At 42.2% G+C, this 10819-nt stretch overlaps 1 pseudogene; it reads right to left on the reverse strand.

The window, feature by feature from the left end:
- Positions 1-3397: 3397 nt before the first annotated feature.
- LOC129405359 (small nucleolar RNA SNORA70) lies at positions 3398-3519 on the reverse strand (annotated as a pseudogene).
- Positions 3520-10819: the final 7300 nt, after the last annotated feature.

Consider the following 10819-nt stretch of genomic DNA (forward strand, 5'->3'; position numbering starts at 1 on the left):
TCTCATTGGATTCTGGAAGTTGGTGGCCACTGAGATTTTTAGGGGGCAGGTGGACAGACAACACCGACCCCTGTCTAAGGTGCCCAGGTGAAGTCAGCCTGGCTTAAAGTCCAGAGGCATCTCAGCAGCGAGCTGCTTAGTTCAGAGATTCTTTTAGGTGTCTCTGGATCATGACCATTGTCTCCATCTTTTTCCAGAGAAATAAACTATTGGCTTATGCCCTGCAGGGCATGCCCACTCACCTGCAGAACGCTGCACCGCTGGCCCTACTGCAGCTTTTGATCTCTGGAAATTTATGGGTCTCTGAAATAAGGCCAATAAATGAACTTGGATAGCTGAACCAGAGGTTGTTTGTGGGTATCGATCCCACATACCTAACTTTGGCTATTTCTTTCTTGGTAAACTTGGCCCCAAGTTGTTGGGGTCTGGCCAAAGGTACAGTGGCAATTTTGGGGTATCAGGAAGTCTGATGGCACCATCAGGCTGCTGATTCACTTGCCCCCCAGGTACAGGTTGACCTGCTGGTGGCACCATACCCCCATAAAGTGATTTTTTTTTTTTGCTTTTTGGGTCATACCCAGCGATGCTCAGGGGTTACTCCTGGCTTTGCACTCAGGAATTACTCCTGGTGGTGCTTGGGGGACCATATGGGATGCCGGGGATCGAACCCGGGTCGGCCGCGTGCAAGGCAAACGCCCTACCCGTTGTGCTATCGCTCCAGCCCCCCCACCCATAAAGTGATTTTAAAAGAATACTTTTAAAATTATGTGGAGTTTTCTTAATATAAAATAAATTTAAATAAAAAGTATACAAAACAAAATAGTAAACATGCATTAATGACTATACTATTTTTTTTTTTTTTGCTTTTTTTGGGTCACACCTGGCGATGCACAGGGGTTAATCCTAGCTCATGCACTCAGGAATCACTCCTGGCAGTGCTCAGGAAACCATATGGGATGCTCAGAATCAAACCCGGGTCAGCAAATGCCCTACCCCCTGTGCTATTGCCCCAGCCCCGATGATGGCTATACTATTTTAAGCAAATATGAAGTGATTGAAAAGCAACATGAAGAATTTATCTGAGTGATGAATACGTTCATTTTCTTGATTATGATAATGAAGATATTTACATAAATAAAATTAAAACTTATTAAAATGTATACTTTATATGAAGTTTGTGGTGTCACTTATTCCCTCAAAATATTTTTCAGAAACAAAAAATATGAGTTGACCTATTTTGTCTCATATGCTTTCATGTGTCCAATGATACATTATTTTTAAAAGCTATGTCTTTAACAGTAACACAATTTTGGATCCCAAAAGTATAAGGGGACAAAATTCATAATCTTGCAAAATATACAAAGAACGTTAAGAGCGTCTGTAATAATTCCTCCAGGTGAGGAAATTCGATCACATAGAGCAACACAAATCACCTCAGAGAGCAATGTATTTAACTAGCTCATGAAAATGTTAGTTTTTAGCTTCCTGATACTGTAGAGCTAAGTCAGAATCACATTTTGATAAATGGTTAAAATGTTATAATTAACTGAGAACTGAGTTATATAGCTCAACTGCAGAACATACAACCTCACTTCAGTGGGGTCTTAGGTTCAATTCCTGGCACCACAACAAAACAGGAGATAAAGATAATTTCATAACTTGAAAAATGAAGACTTGAAGACAATTTTGTTGTTATTAATTGTTGCAATAAATAAATAGGGTGTATATTTTTCCCTTTTAAATAACATGATGTATTTATTTATTTATTTATTTATTTATTTTTGCTTTATGGGTCACACCCAGCGATGCACAGGGGTTACTCCTGGCTCTGCACTCAGGAATTACTCCTGGCGATGCTCAGGGGACCATATGGGATGCTGGGATTCGAACCTGGGTCGGCCGCGTGCAAGGCAAACGCCCTACCCGCTGTGCTATCGCTCCAGCCCCATAACATGATGTATTTAGAAAGCATTAACCTTTACTTTTCCCTTTTCTGGATTTGTAGTACTCATTTTATTTAATTTTTTATAGAAAGCAGAATTTATTGGGGTGGGGTCAGGAGGGCAATCAGGCAATTGGGAGGGTAAGTCCAAGGTTCTCTGGAATGCAGAACCCTGTATTTGTCCAGAGGCCCATGATTAGGGATGTGTATGGCCTTACAGCCATATGGAATGAGCAGCTTTCTTGCTACAGTTTCTTCTTTGTTCTTACATTTTTTAAAATCTTATTTAAACACCATGGTTTACAAAATTGTTCATAATACAATCCTCTTATGTATTCAATGTACTAACACCAATCCTACCACCATGGTGACCTTCTTTCCACCATTGTCCCCAGTTTCCCAGCCCCCCAGCCCCCTGCTTCAAGCTTGTCCTTTTGACAGGCACAAAGTAATTTATTTTATATTGCTGGTTACAACAAAGTGGTAAATAGAATTACCAATAAATAGTTCAGTAAATTTTGTTTGTTTTATTTGGGGGTCACACCTAGTGGTACTTGGGGTTATTCCTGGCTATCCACACCGAAATCGCTCCTGGCAGGCTCAGAGGATCATATGGAATGCTGGGGCTTGAACCCCGGTGGGCAAGAAAAGCATCCTACTTCCTGTACTATCACTCTGGCCCTTCATAAGAGGATTATTAAGTCACGATCTAAGGATTTACTGAACTTTTTGTTGTTATTAGAACCTTCTGTTGTATTGTTTTTGCTTATTGAACTTAGTTGGCTTTTAAATGACTTTTCTATCTAATTTGCTGGGCTTTTTTTACTGGACTGTCAGTATTGTGAAATTTGGGTATGTGGCACGACCATGCCACTCTGGAAGCTCTAGGATCTATAGAACTGGGATAATTCTCAGCCCAACTTCTGCCCAAGGAAGCCCCAGAGTTTTCAGCCTGAAGACCAGTGTACCTGGGAGTTTTGTTGACTTGGTGTCTGTTCTGAGATTAGTCATGAAGCAGTGAAGTTTATATTTTGGCAACATAAACGGGGCCATTTATATGTCGGCAACTCTAGGGTATGGGTACAGTTGCTGGGCTTGGCCTGTGTCCCTTCCAAGGGAGCCTCATATTTTTTAGCCCAAAGACCCTTGTAGCTGTGAGTTACATCAGGTTGACATCTCTTCTGAGGTTAGTTCTGGGCTACAACGTCCTGACAGTCATCCATATTATACTTGGTAATGCCCCACTTCTAGGAGACGTGGACCTTCTGGCAGCCAGGGATCTTGAACTCACCCTGATGTAGAGCCTCAATCTTATATTCCATGGTGCAGATGGATACAAATACTTGATTAATATGAACCCATAATGCCCTGGGGTTTTCCGGAAGCACCTGCCTACCAGTTTGCTATCTAAGACTGGGAACAGCATGAAGACTAATATATATATCTACCACAAAGGAGAATCGCTAAGTTTTCTAAGGGCAGCTTATATAAGCAATAAGCTGCAGACACCATCAAGGAGGATGCTATTGCAGACACTGTCATTGGTTTTACACTTTTCAAATGGCAAGATTATACATGCAAAATTCAGCAGAGAAACTTTTTGTGGTCTGTATTTCTCTTCTATCCACCATTAACTTTCATTTTCTTTTCTTTTACATTTTTTCTTTTGGTGTCATGACCAGTGATGCTCAGAAGTTACTCCTGCTCCTGCTGGACTCAGGAATTACTCCTCTCAGTGTTCGGGGGACCAAATGAGGTGCCAGGGATCAAATCCGGGTCATCTGCATAAAAGACAAGTGCCCTACCTGCTGTACTGTCCCTGAGCCACAGATTTTATTTTCCTTCATAATAACTACTGAAAGAAACTTTTAAAAATTCCTTCTTCTTTCCCCCTTATCTTTGTTGTTATTGTGACTGAACTTACTATTGCAAAGCCTGGGAGTGCACACACACCTCCTGTGAGGTTCCCCTTTATAGCAGTGCTTGCCCATTGGTCCAATTCTGTGCTCCCTGAGGTTTGTACTCTTAGCCATCGTGCTTGCACACACACACATTTTCCAGGGAGTCACGCTCTTTAATTGAAGTACACTGGTTATAGTTGTGGTGCTTGTAGGGGGTTCCTGAGTACTCCTATGGCTTCCCAGATATTGTACTTCCATGGCATTCACACATACTTTTCCAGTTATGGTGTTTGCTGGGGCTCGATGCCTTTTTTCTTTCCAGTTTGTATTTAGGCACTGTGATTTACACTACTATTAATGATAGTGTTTCAGGCATACAGTGTTCCAGCTCCACACCTACCAACAGTGTCAGTGTCCCTCCACCAATATCTCAAAGTTCCTTCCCTTCCTCTCTATCCCTCATTTGGAAAACTTAAAAAAATTATTAAAGATGTTTGTTTGTACATATGATTAATTATTTCAAATTATATCATTGTATCACTGTTGTCCCATTGCCCATCGACTTTCTTGAGCAGGCCCCAGTAACGTCTCTATTTGTCCCTGTCATGTTCAGGGTCAGGGGAATGAGGCCCATTATTGTTACTGTTTTTGGCATATCGAATACGCCATGGGTAGCTTGCCAGGCTCTGCCGTGCAAGATTCTGCATTGCTTTCTTCTGGGAGCTTTGTTTTATAGTCTCTGAATCTTGGCTGTTGATGAGATTACATGGCACCGGGGCGTTTGTGGGTGTGGCTGCCAAGCTACTGGAAAATGGGGGATCTGGATAGAGGAGGCCCAGTCTCCCGATCCAAGCAGGTTTGGAGATCTCAGCCATGGCCCCGCATACCTGAGTTCCTTTGCTAGTTCATTCATGGGTGAGGCTCATCCGAGCATGTGGAGAGTGGCCTTGAGCATGGCTGTGGCTGGGTTCTGAAGTTTTCATCTGCCGGGGCTCTGCTTAGGGTGGGGAGGGAAACTCAACCCGCCCTCCTCCAAGGTGCCCTGGTGAAAACAGCCTGGTGCGGGGGCAGGAGATTCTGCTTCACTCTCTTCTAGGAGCTTTCTAGTCTCTGAATCTTGGCCATAGATGAGGTTACATGGTGCCGGGGGCAGTTTGTGGGTGTGGCTGTCAAGCTACTGGAAAACGGGGAACCTAGGTGGAGGGGGCCCAGTCGCAATCTGAGCAGGCTTGGAGAGCTCAGTTATGGGTCCCGCATACCTGGATTCCTCTCTTGGTTCCTTCATGGGTGAGGCTCATCAGAGTGTGTGGAAAGTGGCCTTGAACATGGCTGTGGCTGGGTTTTGGAGGTTTTCGGCTGCTGGGGTTCTGCTTGGGGTGGGGAGCGAAACTCAACCCCTCCCTGCTCTGAGGTGCTGTGGTGAAGACAGCCTGGTGCGGGGGCAGGAGATTCTGCTTCAAATTATATAGAATTATTATACATTATAGCCAGATGCTTATGTTTTTATTAACAGAATTTATTTTGGGGGGCATTTGCCATACCCAGATCAGGGGTTACTCTTAGCTCTGCACTCAGGAATAACTCCTAGCAGTGTTTGGGGACCATACAGGATGGTAGGAATCGAACCCAGGTTGGTTGCAGGCATGGCTAGTGCACTTCCCACTCTGGCTCCAACACTTACAGTTTTGATGAACTCACCTCCCCATTACCAAAGTAGCACTCATTTTTTGTAGTGCTTATGCACACCTGGCTGAGGTGTGGCTGGAAGTTACCTGTGCTGCCAGGGATGGATGACAGCAGGGCTTCCAGGATCACTATCCATACGTGTGAGACACAGGGACTTGAACTCATGGTCACATGCTTGCCAGGCATACTTTCTAAGCCCTTTCTCTATTCCTCTGGGACTATGAAAAGAATTCTCCCCCCCACCCCGTTTTTATTTCTATATTTTATTTCTTAACTCAGTAACATTTAGTCACAACTTTAATTATAGAGAGTTTTTTAATATGTTTGGGGCATTTGCTTCACTGTTTTATATCATAATCTCTTTTTAAAATTGTTTAATTTTAATAAAATTGTTCACAATAATTTATTATATTTAATATTCCAACACCACTCCCACCACCGTTACACCTTACCACCACCATTATTTACATTATTTAAAATTTTCCCAACTTCCCATTTTGCATTGCTTGTTATAAATAATTCGCTAAAAATGATCAAAAAAGATTTCCTTAGAAAAAAGTGTGTGAAGATTGTTGTATCTCACCCTGGAGTCATTAAGCCCTTGTGTAAGCAATAACATGTTCTTAAAGGTTGAGCTTTATGTGCTAATATTTTTTTAAATCGAGATCGGTTGCTTTCTACTTCACATCTCATCCACTGTGGTGTGCTACTTCTGGTACATCAGTGGTGTAGATTATGAGATGTTGCTCCAGAAATTCTAAGATTTTAAATAAGGTGATACAGTTGGAGTTATCTGTATCTGGATGGTGACTTTGGGGTCTGGAGGCATCTCTGAAGCTTATTGATCTCTTCTGAGATTCAGAAGAGAAAATTCTAAATTTTCTCTAAAATTCTAAAAATTCTAAATCTCCAGAAATTCTAAGATTTTAAATAAGGTGATACAGTTGGAGTTATCTGTATACTGGATGGTGACTTTGGGGTCTGGAGGCATCTCTGAAGCTTATTGATCTCTTCTGAGATTTATCTGTGAGTTTCTGGATTGTGTCTGGTTAATAAGCTTATATAGCACCAGAGACAGTTCATGGGTATGATTGCCAGGCTCCTGAAGAACAGGGGAATAAGTGAGATGTCGCCCATCCCTGACTTCACGAGAGACTGGAGATTTCAGTCACATACCTGAGTTTCTCAACAGATTCATTCATGGATGAGGTTTGTCCGAGACTGTGGAGATTGACCGTGAGCATGGCAGTGATTGGGTTCTGGAGGTTTTCCACTGCCGGGGATCTGTTTGGGCAGGTAAAGGACTCATATCTGTGGTGCTCCGGATATGAGATTCAGCCAGGCATGGTGTCTGGAGGCATTTTTGGAGCTTGTTGATCTCTTCCAAGATTTATTTGTGAGTCGCTGGTTAATGAGCTTGTATTAAAAAGAGTTATTTGTCTAGAGAAAATGTTTTAAAATGTGATCCATTGAAGCTGTGGAATAATCTATGTATCTTACTGGTAGGTACATTATATCTGCATGCCATAGATCAGACATGCAACCATTCCCAAAACTTTTTCATGAGCTTGAGATCTAATTGCCCATGGCTGTAGCTGGAATCTTGCATTAACTTCTTTCCTTCCCTCTGTTACTTCTTGGTCTCCCTATAGGTTCTCTCTACTTAGCAAATAAACCCAAAGTTAGCTTAAAGTGGAACTTGAATGTAGAATACTCCTCAATGTCTTGGGATGGACCTTACTGAGATAGTAATCTGCTGAAAATTAGGATATGCAGGTTTTGTGACTAAAATTTCCTGGCTTTCTCGGATTCAGGATGGGCCACCTACCCCCACTTCCCTATACTCCTGAAAGCACAGGCAGTCACCCCCACAAAGCAACTCTGGTTCCACCAGGTAAGCTCTTCTACTCGCCTTGCTTCAGAGACCCGTAAGTAAATCTCAAAAGAGAACAAAAGCCACAATTAATCTCAGACCTGCACAAGGCTGAACAGACCAGGGTAAATTGGAGGGGGGTGAGTCAACCTGGTGCCCCCACAAACAGAGACCCTGGCAGCTGCCTGCTCCCACAATTCAAATTTGCTTCCATGCCCCTGGCTGCACTCCACCATCTTGAGACGAATCTCACCAAGTTATTAATCTGTTGCAAATTAGAGTATGCAGGTTTTGTGACTGAAATCTCCAGGCTTTCTCAGGGTCAGGATGGGCTACCCCCACCTCCCTGTACCTCTGGAAGCCCTGACAGTCATGTTTACACCCCAAAGCTGCCACCCAGTTAAATAAAGCTACTTCTGATGTACCTTACCAATAAGAATACTGAATGCCCTGAACAAACACGATGACCTCTTGGCACCCATACTGCAAACCATAATGCACAAAAGGAGGGAGGGAGGGAGGGAAGGAGAGAGGGAGGGAGGGAGGGAAGGAGAGGGAGAGGGGGAGAGAGAGAGAGAGAGGGAGAGAGAGAGAGAGAGAGAGAGAGAGAGAGAGAGAGAGAGAGAGAGAGAGAGAGAGAGAGAGAGAGAGAGAAGAAAGGTGCCTGCCATAGAGGCAGGTGTGGGGAGGAGGATTTGATTTGGAGGTTGGTGTGAGGTACACTGGTGAGAGTGGTGCTGGAAATGTACACTGATGGAGGGATGGGTGTTGGAACATTCTATGACTGAAGCCCAATCATGATGCTTTGTGGTGGTCTATCTCATGGTGATTCAATTAAAAAAATTCAAAGCTTAAAAATTCCTATTGATGTGAATTTGAATGAGGAATTTAATATGAATTCATGACTTTAAAAATATTTAAATTTCTTCATTCTGTCCAGTAAGTTGGCCTTAAAATAATGTCAAATTAGAGCAAAGAGATCTCCTATGATCAGAATTTGGTATGTAAATATTATTTCCTCACCACAATACTGTGATAACCAGGAAGTTTTGGTATTTATTTGTTTTCTTTTAAGTTTTGGGGTCATATGTAACTGTGCCTGAAGGTTGCTTCCAGCAGTCCTCAGGGAACCATTTCCCGAGTCAAATCTCAGCATCTTGCATAAAGGCTTGTGTTCCAGCCCTTAAAGCTATTTAATCCCCAGGCCATTTTCCTCCCCATCCTATCCCCAATGGCCTACTGCAAGTCACAGATAAACCTGGAACATTTTCTTTCCTCCGTCCCTCCATCCCTCCGTCCCTCCGTCCCTCCCTCTCTCCCTCCCGCCTTCCTTCCCTCCTTCCTTCCCTTCCTTCCTTCCCTTCCTTCCTTCCTTCCTTCCTTCCTTCCTTCCTTCCTTCCTTCCTTCCTTCCTTCCTTCCTTCCTTCCTTCCTTCCTTCCTTCCTTCCTTCCTTCCCTCCCTCCCTCCCTCCCTCCCTTTTTCTTTCCTTCCCTCCCTCCCTCCCTCCCTCCTGCCCTCCCTCCCGCCCTCCTTCCTTTATTCCTTTTCCTTCCTTCCTTCCTTCCTTCCTTCCTTCCTTCCTTCCTTCCTTCCTTCCTTCCTTCCTTCCTTCCTTCCTTCCTTCCTTCCTTCCTTCCTTCCTTCCTTCCTTCCTTCCTTCCTTCCTTCCTTCCTCCACGGGGCAGACATGGGGGAGCACACCTGAATCTGTGCTCAGGGATCAGTTCTTACAGGGCTCAGGGGGTCATATGGGGTGCCCTGGGTTGAACCAAGATTGATCATGTGCAAGACAAACACCCTACTCGCTGTACTATCTCTTCAGTTGCCAAGGAATATTTTTTTATCAAGAAAGTGGGAGGGAGATGTGTGCTGAAAGTAGACAAAGGACCAAACATGATGGTCTCTCAGTATCTGTATTGCAAACCATAATGCCCCAAAGTAGAGAGAGGGTAAAAAAGAAAGTGCCTGCCATAAAGGCAGGGAGTGGGGTGGGATGGGGATGGCAGGAAGGATACTGGGGACATTGGTAGTGGGAAATGTACACTGGTGGAGGAATGGATGTTCAATCATCATATGACTGAAACTCAATCATGAAAGGTTTGTAACTGTATCTCATGGTGATTCAATTAAAAAAGAGAGAAAGTATTGAAGCTATCAAACAAGAAATAGGACTATATCAAAAGCACTCAGTAGACAGCACAGAATCTCCTGAGCCAAAGATAAAATAAGTTGAGCATCAAAGTTAATATTGACTGCATTGATTGAAGCACAGATATGGCTCTGCCCTTATGGAACACACAATCATAAGGTGACTTATGCTAACCATTTAAATAATTATATTGAATTGGACAGACTAGACCAGGCAATGTCTTGGCAACACCTCCATAATTTCTTATTTAAAAAAATAAAATAACAAGACAATATAAAACAGTGTAAAGCAATCTTAAAAAAGAATCAGATACAACTTATGAATGTGAGGAATATAATCACTGGAGAATGAAGTAAAAAATTAAATAAACAGATTAAATAGAAGATTTGACACAGATGAAGGATAAATTTGTGAACAGGAAGATAGCTGAAAATTACCAAATTACCTAAGTACATATATACAGAGATGAATATATTAGACACAAGTCAGAAAACAAAGATAATAAGTTAGAAAACAAAGCTAATAAGAGAGTTCAACAATCAGAAAGAGAATACAGAGAATGAAGACAATATGAAGAGAAATTTTGAATAAGTATGGTCAAGAAATTATGGAAGACATAAACTTTTAGGTATAGGAAACCTAAATATCTTAAGCAGGGTAAAAAATTACTCATAGACACAGACAAAAACAGACACACACAGAGACACACGCACACATATACACACACCCCATATGTAGAAAACTGAAAGAGAACATCTTAAAATAAGAGAACCATAGAAATAACAATTGACTAGCTTAGGCTTAGTTAGTAGCATCACTAGAAGCTGGTTGACAGTGATATTGCACTGCCACAGTTCCTAGATAAAATAAATATCTAGTAGAATTTTATTCTGTAGCAAACCAGCTTTAAACATAAGGATAAGATAAAGATATTTTTAGGATAGACTGAGATATTTACCAGTAACTGACCCATGTTGAAAGGATAACGATAATTATTTTTCTAAAAGAAGAAAATCTAACTGATAAGTAAGAATACAATACAAGAACAATAAAAATGTTAAGCTTATGGGTTTACTACATGAGCACTGGTACATAAAACATAATAAAATGATTTATTTTAAATTATAATAAGATTGTTAGAGGTATGATGCTGCCAACAGGTCAACCTGTGGGGTGAGTACATCAGCAGCCTGATGGTGCCTTCAGGCTTCCTGATACCCCCAAATTTCCGCTGTGCCTTTGGTTGGACCCCAACAACTTGGGACC

This window comes from Sorex araneus, chromosome 5 (genome assembly GCF_027595985.1).
Source record: "Sorex araneus isolate mSorAra2 chromosome 5, mSorAra2.pri, whole genome shotgun sequence".
NCBI lineage: Eukaryota > Metazoa > Chordata > Mammalia > Eulipotyphla > Soricidae > Sorex > Sorex araneus.